Source organism: Dasypus novemcinctus, chromosome 22 (genome assembly GCF_030445035.2).
Source record: "Dasypus novemcinctus isolate mDasNov1 chromosome 22, mDasNov1.1.hap2, whole genome shotgun sequence".
In the NCBI taxonomy this organism is placed as follows: domain Eukaryota; kingdom Metazoa; phylum Chordata; class Mammalia; order Cingulata; family Dasypodidae; genus Dasypus; species Dasypus novemcinctus.
The window spans coordinates 38,643,275-38,660,792 of NC_080694.1; the positions used below are offsets into that span (position 1 = coordinate 38,643,275).

General features: G+C 43.4%; 1 long non-coding RNA gene across 1 annotated transcript in view; it reads right to left on the reverse strand.

Moving 5' to 3' along the window:
• The window catches only part of LOC131275317 (uncharacterized), a 48,379-nt gene that overhangs the window by 16,780 nt on the left and 14,081 nt on the right, over window positions 1–17,518 (reverse strand). The gene's annotated exons all lie outside the window — the stretch shown is intronic.

The following is a 17,518-nucleotide window of genomic DNA, read 5'->3' on the forward strand; positions in this document are numbered from 1 at the left end:
GAGCACAAAGTAGTCAGAAGAGATTTCTTTAGAGCAGTGCTTCCCAAAGTTTCTTGAGTGTGACTTACAGCAAGAAACACTTGACATCCCTACGCAGCGTACACGAACATGTACTCAACTGAAGCAAAAGTTTCACGAAACAATAGCAACTCTCAATCTATGCAGTACAACCTGGTATTTTCCATTCTATTTCATGTCTTTAAATTCTTCACATAGCTTACTAATAGGTTAAAACTCACAGTTTGGAAAACACTAGTCTAAAATATATGAAGATGCAAAGATCAAAAGCATTGGCTGGAGGGCTTCCAATTAGAGATGGCAAATTGAACACATGCATTGAACACAATAGCAGAAATCTACCAGTTTGAAAAACACAAGAGAGGGAACAGTAGCAGAGAGGAAACTTTGACAAGTTTTTATAAAATATATCACTAACTCTCCATCAAAATGAATGACATAAAAATCCACACCAAGGACATTGACACTTTTGGTTGCCTACTCAAAGCCTGTGCCTTATTCTTCCTTGAAATGGGATTCAGATTTTATTTGAAATCCCCATGTTCTCAGGGTTACTGACCCTGACTCATCCCCCATTCTAAGAAGTAAATCTCCATTAGTCTAAGACAATCATATTAATTTTATTCCTCTTGTCTAGAGATTAGTTTAGGAAGGGGCATGTAACCTAATTTTGGCCATAGGGCTATGAGAGAAAGTTTGCTAGGGATGGGGATTGGTTCTAGGAAATATTTCATAGTGTTTTAAAGGAGTCACAGGAAAAGATAGTCCCAGTTTCTGCCTCTGAAGTGTACACTGCTGCCATGTTTTGCCCATGAGGCAGCTAACCAATCTAGTCTAGCAAAACAGATTTTTTAACCTGGATCCTTAATGATACAACTTAGCCACTAAGTTAATCAACCCTTAAGCCACTTTATCTCTGGATTTCTTTTTTTTTTTTAAGATTTATTTTATTTATGTATTCCCCCTGCCCTTGTTGCTTGCACTTGCTGTCTGCTCTCTGTGTCCATTTTCTGTGTGCTCTCTGTGTCTGCTTGTCTTCTCTTTAAGAGGTGCTGGGAACTGAACCTGGGAGCTCCCATGTGGGAGAGAGGGGCTCAATCTCTTGAGCCACATCAGCTTCCTGCTTTGTTGTGTCTCTTATTGTCTTTCCTCTTTGTGTCTCCTTGTCACATCATCTTGTTGTGTCAGCTTGCTGTGCTTGCCTGTCATGCCAGTTCACTGCCTTGCTCATCCTCTCTAGGAAGCACTGGGAACTGAACCCAGGACCTCCCACGTGGTAAGCAGGAGCTCAATTGCTTGAGCCACATCTACTTCCCTATCTCTGGACTTCTTAATCAAAATAATAAAACCCACTGAAAGTGTAAGCAGCAAGTTTCTGATATATGTACACACATCACCATACAACTCCACAACCCTAAGGATAAGGTGAAGATTCTAAACTTTCAAGGAGGTAATATACAAAGGAACAAGAAAGAAAATGGTGTTGGGCTTCAAGATTGACATTGGATGCTGGAAGAGGACAATAAATGCCTTCAAAATTCTGGGAGAAAACAATTTTCTACCTAGAATTCTACCAGCAACCAAACTAGCAATCAAGAATAAAAGTAGATAAAACATACTTAGACATTCATGGCCTAAGAAAATTTACCTCCCATGCATCTTTTCCTAGGAGGAGGTGGACTTCTGGGAAAGATAGGAATAAAAATTAAGGAAACAAAGGACAAGAGGTCTAAGAAGCAGTGATTCAGTTAGCAGGGAGGGAAAGGTAACTGCTACTCTCCAGCACTAGAGAAAAAACAGTCCAGACAGAAGAAGGAAGATAGAGGAATGGGGGAGGGAATTAGGCTTGAATGAGTAGATAATATGACAGATATAGTGTGGCAGTTTGAGATTATTTTATGAATCCCAACAAGAGAAAGATTATGTTTGTAAACTGATCTATTTCTCTGAGTGTGATACCCTTTGATTGTATTAAATTCAGCTGAGGGGCGTTTGATTAGCTTACCTGTTAAGATTAGAGGGTTTTTTTTCTTTATTTTTTTAAATGTTACATTCAAAAAATATGAAGTCCCCATATACCCCTCACCCCCCCTCACCCCACTCCTCCCACATCAAAAACTTCTTTCATCATCGTGGCACATCCATTGAATTTGGGGAATACATTTTGGAGCACTGCTGCACCACATGGATAGTGGTTTACATTGCAGTTTACACTCTCTCCCAGTCCACCCACTGGGCCATGGCAGGACATACAATGTCCAGCTTCTGTCCCTGCAGTACCATCCAGGACAACTCCAAGTCCTGAAAATGCCCCCACATCAAATCTCTTCTTCCCTCTCCCTACCCTCAGCAGCTACCATGGCCACTTTCTCCACATCAATGCTACAATTTCTTCCATTACTAATCATAATAGTTCCATAGCAGAGTATCAGTAAGTCCACTCTAATCCATACTCTATTCCTCCAGCCTGTGGACCCTGGAAAGGTTATGTCCACTCCACCTCTCTATCAAGAGGGGGCTTAGATTCCACATGGATGATGGATGCAATTCTCCTGCTTTCAGTTGTAGTCACTCTTGGCTCCCTGTATGGTGGCTGACCTTCTTCACCTCCCTGTTAGCTGGCCAGGGTAAGTCCAATAAACCAGACAGTAGGAGTTGCAAGTCTGCCGAGGCTCAGGGCCTGGCTGTCACGTGGACAGTTCAGAGATTCAGGTCTCCTGAGTATACACCAACCCGAACACCAACCACAGATCTGGTAAAAGTAACAGAGGAGGCATGTGTAGAAAGGTCATATCTGAGTCCAACTCCATCACACTCAGGAACACAAACTCCAAAGTAGGGCCAGCTGACATGGCACTGAACTCCAGAGCCAACTGCCATGACTGTAGAACCCGTGGGTCTCTGTAGCCCTCAGGAGAACCAGTACCTGGGCTTCTATCTATTTTGGCTATCTCTAGGACCCTGCTGAGGTGTACATAAGCATTAGCCCTCTGAAGACCTCCCAACTCTTTTTTGGGGGACTCATAGCCATATAAACTGATTTGTCCTTTCCATTTCCCCCTTTATCCAAAGTCATAAAGCAGTTTTTAACACCAGATATTAAATGTAGGCTGAGATATTCTGCTGGTCTGAGTTGATCTTTTTATTCAAGGTCTTTTTCTAGTTGCATCACCAGCTGGTACTTGGTAGTAATCCCTTGGCACCAGGGAGGCTCATCCCTGGGAGTCATGTTGCATGCTGGGAGGTGGTAATGCATTTACATGCTGAGTTTTTTAGAGTGGCCACATTTGAGCAACATGGAGGCTCTCAGGAGGTAACTCTTAGGCACCCTGCAGCTCTAGGCCTAGTTCATATTTCAGGTGCACAGGCTCAAAATCGTAGCCATTAGTATCAAGGGCTCATTGCTGGACCATCTATCTTTATTGGTCTTTGCCATTGCACTTGGAGGGTTGTTGCTGTTCCATTGGGAATGTGATAGAGCTCCCCTGGCTAGGAACTCAGCACTCCCTCAGTTGTCATTTTTAACTGAAACCGTATGAAAATATCCAAAAATTTATATGTACCCTGTATAAATGCCCTGGAGAACTCCCTCCCAACCATGTGCCCCCTATCAATAACACCCCACACCAGTGTTCCTCTCCTGCCATAGTTGAACCTCTCTGTTGTCTGAAACATCTTTAAAAACGAAGCCTAATATATTGCCAGGTTCCATTAATAGTAAAATGGAATATAGTGATGGGTTTGAAGGTTAGATCTAGAATACATACTAATTTAGAAAAATTAAATAAAGTAAAAATAAATTGGGGTATCAAAAAATGAAAAAATGAAAATGCTCTGTTTTTGACATTTTGCCTTTCATCACTGCTATAGGTGTTGCCCTTTATGTACAGAGGCAAGGCAATTTCTTCCATTTATTCCTCAGTGTCTACATCCTTTTTTTTCTACTTATTAAGTTTGTCTTCACAAAAGTTTTAAATCACAATAATTCACATATACAGTATATGGTACTCCCACATATCCAACATCAAACCCTTTGTCCCTTCACCAGCAATGATCTTTTTTACATGTTCATATTATATTTGCTGCAGCTGATGTACAGATATTGAAACAATAGCTTTCAAACACGGTTCTGTTTGGGTTTACATTATGGTTTATATTTTAGACTATACAATTTTCTAAATTTTTAATTATCTTATGTTTTACATTATGGTTTACATTTTAGCCTATAGACTTTCATACATTTTTGGTGTAATTTAACATGTCCTATATCCATCATTGTATGATCTTGTGGAACACTTCCATTGCCCCACAGTTACACTGATTCCATCTATTCAATACCTCTTCCCCCCTCCCCTCAGGGTCCACAAGTGACAATCAATCTTCATTACTTGAAGGACCATATTCAGAGATACTTGCAACAATGTTGAGGGCTTCACATACTCGACTGCACTAACCCATTGGGAGTCACCAATTCTCTCGAGAGATACAATTCCTTCTGTTTGAGAACATCAGTCCTCCCCAGGATGTGGATATACCTTCACTCTCATTGTATGGGTCTCCACCCAATGATATAACCCACTATGACAAAATGAGCACTCACACACTCCCTAGAAGCTTGCCCTGTGTCAGATGCCCCCTTTTAAGCATCTTAAACAGGTAAACTTCCTTATTATATTTTCTAAAGATCTTTCTCTATATTATAATTTCAACCACATACCTGGCAGTCTCCTATGTTCAAATGTTCCCCCCATCCTCCCCCCAATTTCTTGGGCCATCTGACTCTTCCTCCCATCCCTAGCCCCCCTCAAGCCCACAAAGCCCCACCCAAAGGTATCCCTATGCCCCCATTTTATCCCTTCCCTGAACAAACACTTACCTCCAGCCTATCATAGATTTTACCCATGTAGGTGTCAGCTCGCAACTTTCCTCTACCCCCCAACTTCCTTTAAGCCTATCATCCAGTCTCAAGCTCTCTGAGACAGCTTGGTTTACTTATTTCATATCAGAGAGGTCCTGTAGGTCATGTCCTTTAATGCCTGGGTTGCTTCACTCAACATAAGGTTCTCAAGATAGATTAGAGCTTTTTGATTAAACTAAGTTAGTAAGGTGTGATTCAGGTTGAGTTTCCAGCTCCTTGCTGGGTATGATCTAAATGGACACTTACTCAAGAAGACACACAGAAGAGAGAGCTCTTTCAGTTTTGATCCTGCCATGTGACAGAAAGGAGAAAATTCAAACAGCTAAAGCCCCAGGGAGAGATGAGCCATGTTACCTGATAGTTTACAGCTGACCTTGGGAAGAGATCCAAGACTGATATAGGAAGCCCTGAGAGACAAGCCTTAGGCCAGCCTGCAGTTGACATCAGGAAGAAGCAGAGCCTCAAAAGGAAGAGGAAACAGAGACCAGCCAGAGATCGGTGGCCATCTTGCTTCAAATCGTGGCTACTGACTTTGGTGAGAAAGCAACCTTGAGTTGAACTTTTTGTGGACTTGTAACTGCAAGCTATTACCCCAAATAAAGGCCTTTATAAAGCCAACAGATTCTGGTACTTGGCATCAGCAGTCCTTTGGCAGACTAATACACATAGTATCATCAGAAAGAAAAAATAAAGATATCGTATTAATTATCTATAGCTGCATAACCAACCACCTTATGACTTAGAGCCTAAAACAATAAATATCAATAACCTCATATCATTTCTGATGGGCAGGAACCTAAGAGCACGTAACTAAGGGTGGACTGAGCCCAAGGTCTCTCCTGAGGTTGCAGTTAAGATGTTGGCTGGGTCTGCAGGCAAGAGAAAGCTTGATTAGGACTGTACGATCACCAAGTGATTAGGACCATGGTTCATGCAAGTTATTGGCAATAGGACTTAGTTTCTTGCCATGTGGACCAGTCCATGGGGCTTCTTGAATGGTCTCATGACATGGCAGTGAGGTTTCCCCAAGAGGTAATCCATGAGAAAGGTCAAGCAGGGAGTCACATATAGTCACTTTCCCATATTTTATTTCTTGGAAGCAACTCACAAAGTACACCCACAAGAAAGGAAATTGGGTTCTGCTTTTGGAAAGGAAGCATACCAAAGAATTTGTGGGCATATTTTTTAATAGCCACAAAAACATATATAAAAATAGCATGTAAGTACTACATGAGGCAGATAGGGTAACTCAAAGAAAAATAAAATGCTAAAGAAAAAGCATAATCATAATAGATTACTCAATAGCAACAATAATTTTGGTGATAAAAATGATTATGGATTTAGTAAAAAATAGTGATATCACTCTATCAGGGGAATGGTGAGAGATGAACCAGAAGGTATAAGAGAGCTAACTTCACAATTATCCTAACAGGAAGTCAACAGACATGACCTGCAATGGATAAACCAAATAATAACACTACAGAGATTTGCAGAATTCTGCCCTGCTCCCAGCCAGCCTGGTCCATCTCCTTCCTCCCAGTGGATCTTGTTTTGATATGTGTATTACCAAGAGTAAAGGGGCCCCCAAAGCCTCTCTCTGGATAAAGCACATGGAGTGGATAGATTTTTTTCATAAGAGAGTGGTGGCAGTTTGAAATTGTTGTTTGAATCCCAAAAAGAGAAAGATTATGCTTGTGGGTTGGTCCACTTCCATGGGTGTGAGGCCTTTTTTCAACTGGACTACCTTAGTGAGGTGTGACTCAGGTTCAGTCTCAGCCCTCTTGCTGGGTCCCATAAAAAATGGAGACACAGTGGAAAAGAGAGCTCTGCTACTTTTTATCCTGTCATGTGACAGAAAGGAGGGGCTCAAGCAGCTGAGGCCCTGGGGAAAGATGAGCCATCTGCCTGATAGCTTGCAGCTGAAATCAGGAAGAAAGTGGAGCAGCCAAGCCTGAGGGAGAGAAGAACCCCAGTAAGTGACAAGCTCTATGCCTGGTTGCCCTTAGCTGAGCTCCAGGAGATTGTCCAGCCCCTCAGGGAAGGCAGAGACCAGCAGAGACCGCCCGCCATCTTGCTTCAACACATGGTAGCTGTCTTGGGTAAGAAAGCACCTCTTCTGATGCCTTGAGGTGGGCTTTTCCAAGGTCTTGGCACTGTAAGCTTTTCACCCAAATGAATACCCTTTATAAAAACCTACATATTTCTGGTACTTTGCATCAGCAGCCCTTTGGAAAATTACAACAAGAGCTAAGGGAAGGGAAAGGGAGCAGGCAAAGGAATCCCTATGCCCCAGCTGAAGCTCTCAGCAACCTTGGCCCTGTGGCCCTCTATCTTACCTGCTTAAAACCCTTGAACTCTCCTCTAGTTATCAAGGCATCTTCTTCCCTCCAGCAACCTGACTGCATGATGGAGAATACTCTAGACCACTTGTGCCATGAATACACGAAGCCTGGACCCTCCATAGGCACTCAGGCCTTCTCCCAGCCCCAGCCTGGCCCATCCCAGTCTCTACCCCAGCACATCATTGCCTTCCCACACAATAGGAAACTTGCCTCCTACTGAAGAAAGCAAGTAGAGCTTTCAGGGGTGTCCTGGTTTGAGTCTTTTGTGGATCCCAGAAAATTAGGTTCTTACACTAACCCATTCTTGTATATGTGAACCTATTTTGTTAAAGTCAGGGAAGGGACCTTTTGATTAGATCACTCTTGATTAGATCACTTAGTTAAAGGTCTTTGATTAGAATATGGGACCCAGGTGAGTCTTAGTCTTCTTACTGGAGTCTTATGTAAATGAAGACACAGAGAGAGCCACTCCCATTTTATCAGCCTTGAGAGAGAGGACTCCATGATCACCTACAGCTACAGAAACACAGAGAGACACCCAAGAGTCTGAGAGAGGGGCTGGAGGCTGGAATCACAATGCAGCTCAAAGTTGAAGAAATGAAGTCCAGAGGAGAGGGGAGAGACAAACTATGTGCTTGATAACCCACAGCTGAGCTCAGAGAGAAAGTGAGCCTGGAGGAAAAGGCAGAGAAAGACAGGCAGACCCACCATTTTGCCTTGCCATGTGGCTGGATTTCAGGATCTGTCTCAGCCGACCTTGGTAAGAGAGGACCTCTGATGATGCCTTGATTTGGACACTTTCACAGCCTTTGAGTTGTAAGATTTCACCCTAATAAATCCCCATTCTAAAAGCCAACCCATTCCTGGTATTTTGCACTGGCAGCCTTAAGCAAACTGAAACAAGGGGTGGACTTCCTGGACTTGCTGACCAGTACCTACCTTGCCCTTGCTCCTACCAAGAAGCCCTCTGTCCTCCTGCCCAAGGATGACTTTTCACTGATGATCTTGACCCCATTCATCTTCCCTTCTCTAGGAATCTTACCACCACCTCACCTTTACTTCTCATCCTCTCCCTTTCTACCGATCATTCTCTACAATTAAAACTCAGACAATAAGGAAGACAAATGACAGCAGAGACTATTTTCCCATCCATAACAGAAGCCATACAAAGCAATTTCACTAATGGGGCTGAAATGCCATGCTGATTTTTATTGGACACTGGAAGAGGTGTTTGTCTGGTTTAAAAGTTTCAAACGTGTGGGGTAGACACACAGAGGGGTGGAATTGAATTTGGAAAGTATGTGGCTCTCTTAGCTCATTCCCACCTCACCTATTTTCTTTCACAGCTTTCCTCCAGACACACCTATAGGGAAACTAGTCCTCTTCCTGAAGGAAATCCCATTACAAAGCACCCATCCCAATGTCCAAACAAACCAAACCAAGCAGATCAAACTCCTCCCTCAACCCCATGTTCTCTAACTTCTGCCCTCTGTCTCTCTTTCTTATTTGCCAAATTCTCTAAAAAGCAGTTTCACTCAGTGTCTTTATTTCCTCATTTTTTAATCTACTGGCCTTTAGCCTCATCCCTCCCAACTAAAGAGCTCTTACAAAGGTCACTAGTTACTGCCTCATTTCCAAATCCAATGGACAATTCTCATTCCCTTCTCAATAACTGTCTGCTGTGTGTTGACTCATTGTTTCTTCCATCTTCAAATTCGCTTCTCTCCTGGCTTCCATAAAGCCCTCTCCCCTGGTTCTCCTTCCACCACCTTACCCCACACACTTGTCCTTCTCAATCTGCTTTGTGAGCTCGTTTTCTGCCAACTGCTTTTCCTTGTTGGCTCTCCCCAGAGCTCCATGCCCCATCCTCCTTGCTTCTCACTCTACACACTCCCCCTGGCAATCTGATATTCTACATGGTTTCATATCCTCCACATGCCCTCAAAACTCCTAAATCTACAGTTTTATCCCAGCTGTTTGTAACAAGCCTCCCCACAGGGGGATGAAATCTGAAGGTACAGTCCAGAGAGAAACCCAGGTACAGGCAAAGACCACACACTCTTGGAGGATAACAGGAGGTGGGAGATACCGCTGCTGGGTGGTTGGGCTGGGAGCTGAGGGTCCATCTCTTCCCTTCAGCAAGACACTTGCCACGAGGTTCGGTGGGGATGGAAGTTCACAAGTACAGTGAGGAAGGATCTCATCCTGGGCCCAAACAGAGGGAGTGTCAGGCCACCCTGGGGTCCAGGCTTTCCTGGATGTAAATAAAAATTGCCCTGAACCTTCCTTGCATGGATCCATAGACTCCACACTAGAGCAGAATAAATAGCCCCCAACAGCCCACGCATTTGTTCTGGCCCAATCACACGAGTTTTCAACTCCAATACAAGCGTGTATATGTTTTCCTCCTATCAGGGTAGGGGCCAGCTTGTGGTTATTTTCTTTAGTAAATATATATTATATTTTGTATATTAAAAACCACTGACTGGAACATTGTCACAGTTCATTAAGAGCAAATGCCGACTCTAGTCCTGTATAAAATATAAATTGCATGAAGCATGATAAGCATCAACAGAACAGTTTATCATGGCCTGCAACCTTGTAAATGTGCATCTCTGAGTGACATCCTGACCCGTTCCTCATTGCCAGCTGCCTGGGTACATACCTAGAAATGCTTTTCAAAGCCAGCTGTCAGAACTAAGTTATGGAAATGTACCAGAAACGAATGCACCATTTTCAGCAACATGGATTAAATGGGAACACAAATCATTCATATTTAGTGACTAGTCATTAAATAATAAGGTTATACCTACTGTAAAAATGTCAACAAGCTGGGAGAATATTAAGAAAATTTGAGCCAGCTGATGCAAAAAGATAAACATGGAGGATCCGGGAGGAATGCCATTTGTCAAGGGTCAGAGTGGCAGAGTTTTTATGTCATGTACATGCTCCCATCAATTGCTGGGGGTCACCAGGAGATAAATCCCAGTTGGGGACCTGCAGCAACACTGTTCAGGGATCAGCCAGAACAGGCACTGGATTAGCGAGGGACAGCAGCCATAGGTAGGAGAAGGAAGACCAGGGGTACAGGAGTTTGCATCCCTAGCCTGAGACCCCCACACACTAGCAGCCCATCTATCCAAAGGGTGGAAGCCCTCAGTGAGAGCATCAACAGACACAGCTCAGTTTCCACCTGTTTTAAATACCATCTATAATATGACTTCCAAGTTTCCATCCCAGACCTGACCTCTGTTCATCCTCCAGACTCATGTAGCCAATGTCTATAAACACTTCAAATGAAGACCAAACCCTCCATCTTCTCCACCAACTCAACTCTCCTTCAAGGTCTCCACATCTTAAAGGCATCCCCCTCTACTCAACTGCTCATGCCAGAAACTTAGGGGTCAGCTTTGATTCTTCCCACTCTCCCACCACCCTACTCTGAGTCCACCCTACCTTCCAGCCCATTCGATGGCATATGATTTCTGAGTTCAAATCAAAAAAAGCCTTGCTCTCTGGATCACCTATTCTGGGGTGTCTTAGTCCAGGGCTGCTATGACAAATGTCACAGACTGGCTGGCTTAAGCAACAGGAATTTATTTTATTTTATGTTAAATAATGGCTTCCTGGAATTAGCTATTTACTTATTTATTTATTTTTATTTATTTCTCTCCCCCCACCCCCACCCAAGTTGTCTGCTCTGTGTTCATTCGCTGTGTGTTTTTCTGTGACCGCTTCCATCCTTATCAGCAGCATGGGAATCTGTGTCTCTTTTTGTTGCGTCATCTTGTTGTGTCAGCTCTCCATGTGTGTGGCACCACTCCTGGGCAGGCTGTACTTTCTTTTGTGCTGGGCGGCTCTCCTTACGGAGAGTACTCCTTGTGCATAGGGCTGCCCTGAGCGGGGACACCCCTGCATGGCAGGGCGCTCTTTGCATGCATCAGCACTGCACATGGGCCAGCTCCACACGGCTCAAGGAGGCCCTGGGTTTGAACCTTGGACCTCCCAGGTGGTAGGTGGATGTCCTATCCATTGGGCCAAGTCTGCTTCCCAACAGGAATTTATTGACTCACCACTACTCCAACCTGGTCCAAGCAGCAGCATCACTTGACTTGACTCCATCATCGCCTCTTGCTTCAATTTCTGCCCCGACCCCATAATCTATTCTCTACATGGCAGACAGAATAATCATTTTGCAAGATAAATCTGATGGTTTCCCAGGGTTCATGGACTAAATCCCAGTCACCTGAAGATGGCTTCCCAGAGCTCAAGTGACCTGACCCTGATCTACTTCTCATTTCTCCAGATGAGCACTTCAACCTGCAGGGAAGTATCTGTCTTACGTGGGTTCCGTTCCCAAGTCGTTCTCTTGTGTTTGCCAACACTATTCAAAGAGGAACTGAGTTCCCTTTCAGGCTAAAATACAAAATAGAGTTTGGCTTATCTCCTAAGATGTCTAAACTCCAAGCCAACCTTGTAAAAGCTTTTGCCCACTTCAGAGTTCTTGAAAAGCAATCGCTGATTCCCAGCCAGGTCCCCTCCCATGTCCTTCCCCGGTGTCCCTCCGCGTCATCCGCCTGCTCTGGCCTGTACCGCACTGGGCCCTGCCCCTTCGGAAGCTGATGCTTTGGGAAGGCGGTGGATTTATGGGGCAAGGTTACATGGCCCGTAAATCTGGGCCTCGGGAACCTAGGGCTGTGACATTTTTACAGCCTCCTTCCCCAAGGCCCTGCGTGGATATGAAGCAACTGGAGGGGAACACATCTGGTTTCACTTTTTAAATTCCCAGCCATAGCCCTCATCGGACAAAACCCTCCTTTGCCTAGGTGATCTCATCCACATCCAGAGCTTTCATGCTTACAGCCCCCAGATTAACACCATCAGACAGCTCTTCTCAACCACTGACTCTTGGGTGCCATGGTATGTGAAATATCTATTTGAAAGTCCCAAAGGCATCACACATTTAGCATGTCCTAACCATGCCTTTGGCCTCCTCCAGGACACATCTCCTCTAGCTTGCCCCAGCTCAGACTAATGGTAAGTAGGTTCTAAATTCTGTTGATTCTAGCACCATGAGGTCTCTCAAATCTGTCCCCTTTTCCCAAATTACCCTAGAACTACTAAAAGGATTACAACTCTTTTTCCTCTCTCACCTGGATGACAAAATAAACTCTTGTCTTAAAAACCACCACAAAGGAGTATTTAAATAATGCCCACAAAGTTCTTTGACACTCCCCCCTTCAAAAGGTGGCATCCAATTCCTTTACCCTTGAATGTGAGCTAGACTCAATGACTCCCTTCTAACAAAGGGAATGTGGCTGAAGTAATGGTATGTGATTTCTGAGGTCAGAAATCACCCATTCTCTGGATCACACATTCTGAAGTGTCAGTCCAGAGCTACTATGACAAATGCCACACACCGACTGGCTTAAGCAACAGGAATTTATTGACTCACAGTTTTAAAGGCAAGAAGGCTGACATTGAGATATTGGCAAGGCTTGCTTTCTCCTCAAGTGTGTAACATTCCAGCAATTCCCTGTCACATGCCATCTTTCTGTCTTTGTGCCAGCTCCTGACCTCCCCTGACTTCTAGCTTTTACTTCTGCGTCTAATTTCCTTTGCTTCGAAGGGCTGCAGCCATATGGATTAAGGCCCATCTTGATTCAATTTGGTCTCATCTAAATAGGATCATCAAAGAACCTATTCACAAATGAGACCACACCTTAACTCATAATAACATCTTCAAAGTCCTATTTAAAAGTGACTCCACGTTGGGACTTGAACATGTCTTTATGGGGGACATGATTTAATCCTTAATGTGGGGTAAGCCAGCCACCATGTCATGAGGACATGCCTGCAGAGCAGCTGACATGGAGAGGAACTGGTGATCCCTCAAAAAAGCAACACTTGCCAACCATGCCAAGTCATCCACCTTGAAGATGAGCCCTTCAGACCCAGTCAAGATGCAGAGATGTCCACAAGCCTCGACCAACATCTTAAATGCAACCTCTTAGGAGACCCCGAGCCAGAAATTCTAAGCCAATCAGTTCCTGAATTCTCGACCCAAATAATCATGTGACACTAAATTTTGAGGTCATTTTTCATGCAGCAATGATAACTAAACCCTTCATCCCTTTTTCCCTTTATCACAGCCAGAGTTTTTTTTTAATTCAAGTCTGGTGATGTCATCCCCATTCTTAAAATTCCTTTAGGGCTCTCCATCCCCTCCAAACTAAAAGTGAAACTCCTTAACACAGCACCAAAGCTCTGCAAGATTTGGCCTCTTTGGTCTCATTTCTCAAGACCAAAAATAAGGATTCTGTCTCTAATAGGCCCCATTCCAAGGGTCTCCTTTTGGCGTTAGGTACCACTCTTAAGAGCTACCCATACATTCATTAGCAAACTATTAACACTGACCAGTCCATTTCCCACTCTAACCTCCGAAAGATTGTCTCCCCAGCACCAAAGCATCGGAAGGTACTCGATAAGCAGTTTTGATGGAAGAGATGATAAAATGAATAGAAAAAAAAATTTAAGTCTGTCTGTCTTCAGTAACAATCACTGATGCAATCAAAGTACAGTTCAATCAGATAGTCTTTAGCAATTCATCTAGATAAAACCAACTTTTTGGAGAATCTAAGCCCATTTCTGGAGAGCGGGAGCCCAAAAAACAAATGGGCTGTTTTGCATTTTGCCCGAGAACCCCATGCATACTCCCCCATGCTTACTGTCAAGGCTTTGATGCTGAGGCCTCCCTTCAGGTAGAATTACTTGAATGCACACTTGAGTGCCATTTGAAACTGACTATGAAGTTGGAACAGTGAAACTTCAAGATTAGGGATGGTTTGAGGGATGTGCGTGAAGGACAAGGATGGGACTAAAAGAAGGCACCTCTTTCCTTTTTTCTTAACCACAATGACTTAGCTGGGATACTCCTGGGTGCAAGGGCAATGTTCTAGTTTGCTAAAGCTGCTAAAAGCAATATTCCAAGAAATGGGTTGGCTTTCACATTGGAGTGTATTAGCTTACAAGCTTACAGTTTTGAGGCTGAGAAAAATGTCCAGATCAAGGCATTATCAAAGTAAAGCTTTCTTCCCAAAGACCTACTGCCAATGATCTCGACTTCCCTGCCACAGGGCAAGGCACACAGCGGTGTCTGCTGGGCTCTCCCTCCCTTCCAGGTTTTGTTGCTTTCGGCCTCTTGTTTCCATGGCTTTCTCTCCGATTTTCATTCTCTTCTAAAGGACTTCAGTAAGAGGATTAAGACCCATGCTGGACCATGCCTTAACTGAAGTAACCTAATCAAAAGGCCCTTCTAACACCCACAGGAATGGAGAACATAATTTTCTGGGGTCCATTCAGCTTCACACCATCACACTCCACCCTCTGGGTCCCAAAAAGATACATTCTTTCCATGTGCAAAACACTTTCATTCCATCACAGACACTGACATCGATAAAATACATAAGCAATCATGGAGGGAAGTAAAATTGAATGGCATTTTGTACTGTTGATCTGAGTAACCCACTTTCACATACACTTGGAAATAGCAGTTTTGGTCACTCTTAAAAAAAAAAAAAATACTTGAGTTGGTCCCTCATCTTCGATGTGAAGAGAGCTGTATGAAGGTGCCATCTGCCGACCCTGACTTGAGAAGTTGGTCTCCCTCGGGGACTGGCCCAGTGATATTGAGCTCAACAACACATAGTGACAAGTAGAGTGCTAAAACTATGTGGCCTTAAAGGCAGACATTCTACCCCATGTGTTTCCCAGATGTGGAACTGAAGGACAACAGATAGTAAAGGTCCTTCCTTAAAGCAGAATCAGAGATGGCCAGTTTGATAGGCAACTGCAAGGGCAGAGGGACCTCACCACTCCTATGTAACAAGAAATGATATATGCCATTAAAAAAAAGTAGAATGCCACTTAGATGGGAGGTGGCCTTCCAAATATGCAGGACCTGATGATTTTTATTCAGGCATTCCTTGGAGGTATCATGGATTCAGTTCCAGACCACTGCAATAAAGCTAATATCACAATAAAACAAGCCACATGAATTTGTTGGTTTCCCAGTACAAATAAAAGTTATGTTTACACTATACTAAAATCTATTAAGTGTGCAATAACATTATGTCTAGAAAAACATGTACATACTTAATTAAAACATCACAGAAACAAAGTGAGCCCATGCTGTTGGAAAAATGGAGCCAATTGACTTGCTCAACACAGGGTTGCCGCAAACCTTCCATCTGTAAAAAATGCAATATCTGCAAAGCACAAATAAAGCAAAGTGGTATAAAATAAAATGAGGTATTCCTGTACTTAGAAAACAAAAATCTAAACTCCTCCCCATGACCTACAGGGTCACATATGACACCTTGTCACCTCATCAAAAACAACTTCTCCCGCTGCGCATGCCAGCTTGTTCCTGTTGTGGGAAACTGGCTTACCCAGTTCCTTATTGTAAATATTGCACCTGTTCTATTGTAGATGTTGCAGTCGTTCCCTATTATTGTAGATGATGTTGCAGTTCTGATAGCATACAGCTGCTTGGTAGTTTCCAATAAATACGAGGTGGAAACTAGGGTCAAGTCTCTCAGTTCCAGGAGCTGTGAGTCCTCTAGTCGCATCTTTATCTCCTCTCTATTGTCTTTCTCTCTGTCCTTTACTTGGTAAAGTTCTGCTTCACCTTTGGAACCAACTTATCATTGAGCTGATCACATCAAGTCCCCAGGACTTATGCCTTCTTGACCTCCACATTTTTGTGTGGCTGGTTCCTTCCAACCATCCAATCCTAGCTCAACCAGTACCATTTCAGACCCTATTCCCAGAATTAACTTTCAAAGAAGCTCTCGGCCTGTGTAAGGCAGGCTGGAGAATGGCTTTGCATTACGGCAAAGGAATGGCTGACAATAATAGCTAAGAAAGTGTGAGGAACTCTTGTTCCTTCATTCCAAAACTCGTATCCATTAGGCATTGGTGATGAGCAGGATGAGAATGCCTCCTTGTTGTTTTCAGATCTTTTGGGGAAACGAGTGCTCTCTGGGTTTGCTCCACAAAGGAAACTAAAGGGGAAAAAAAATCCAAAGTTCTCTGGTTTCACTATAATGTTAATGGTTTATTTCATTCTCAAGTATTTGCCTAATTGCCTTTAAAAAAATCTTTTTGGGGGGGAGGTTCTGGGGAACGAACCCAAGACTTTGTACATGGGAAGCACATATTCAACCACTGAGCTACACCTACTCCACTCTAATTGCCTTTACTATGTGTGTGTGTGGGGGGGGGGTTGTTATTTTTTTATTTTTTAATACGTAAAAAAAATTTTAAAGAATACTATAGATTACATAAATGTTACATAAAAAATATAGGGTATTCTCATATGTCCCACTCCCTACCCTTCCCACACTTTCCCCCATTAACAGCATCCTTCTTTAGTGAGGTACATTTGTTACAACTAATGAACTCATACTGAAGCATTGCCACTAATCATGGATTATAGTTTACATTACCATTTATACTCTTTCCTGCATAATATTGTTAATTATAACAAAATATATAATGACCTGTATCTGTCATTGCAGCGTCATGCAGGACAATTCCAATGTCCTGAAAATGCCCCCATATTACACCTATTTTTTCCCTCTCTCTCCCCTTAAAACCTCTGGTGGCCACTGCCTCCATCCACATTAGTGATAAAAGTTCTCCCATTGCTAGAATCACGAGAAGTCTATAGTAGAGTAATAGTGAATCTACTTTAGTCTAATTACCTTTAAGCAGCAAAAACTGAACGATGCTTACACAGGTGTCTCACCTTTCCTGCCCTAGGGTGGAAAGAAGAGAAGATGTGGTGTAAGCTCCAGTCTCTTGGGGCCAGGCAGGCCCCCTTCAGCCAAGCGCACAGCCTGAAGAATGTGAACGTAAGTTATTAGCTGATCCCTGAGCAGCTGGAGATAGGGGCACTTGCTGGAAAGGGCACCTAAGCCAGGTACCAAGAGCAGCCCCTGCAGTGTCTAGATATTGACCACTCATTGCTAAGGCTCAGGGAGTTTGCCCCACATGATTCTTCCCCTTATCAGGGACTGTTACATACTCTAATTGTATGCCTCTCCTCTTGTCCCATTATGAGTACATGTTCTTTGATAAACTTCAGAGCTAAAAAAAAACCAATGTGCAATCATAAGCCAAACTACTTCCCAGGCTGCCCCATTCGGAACCAGCCTCAGTGATATGCTGATAAACT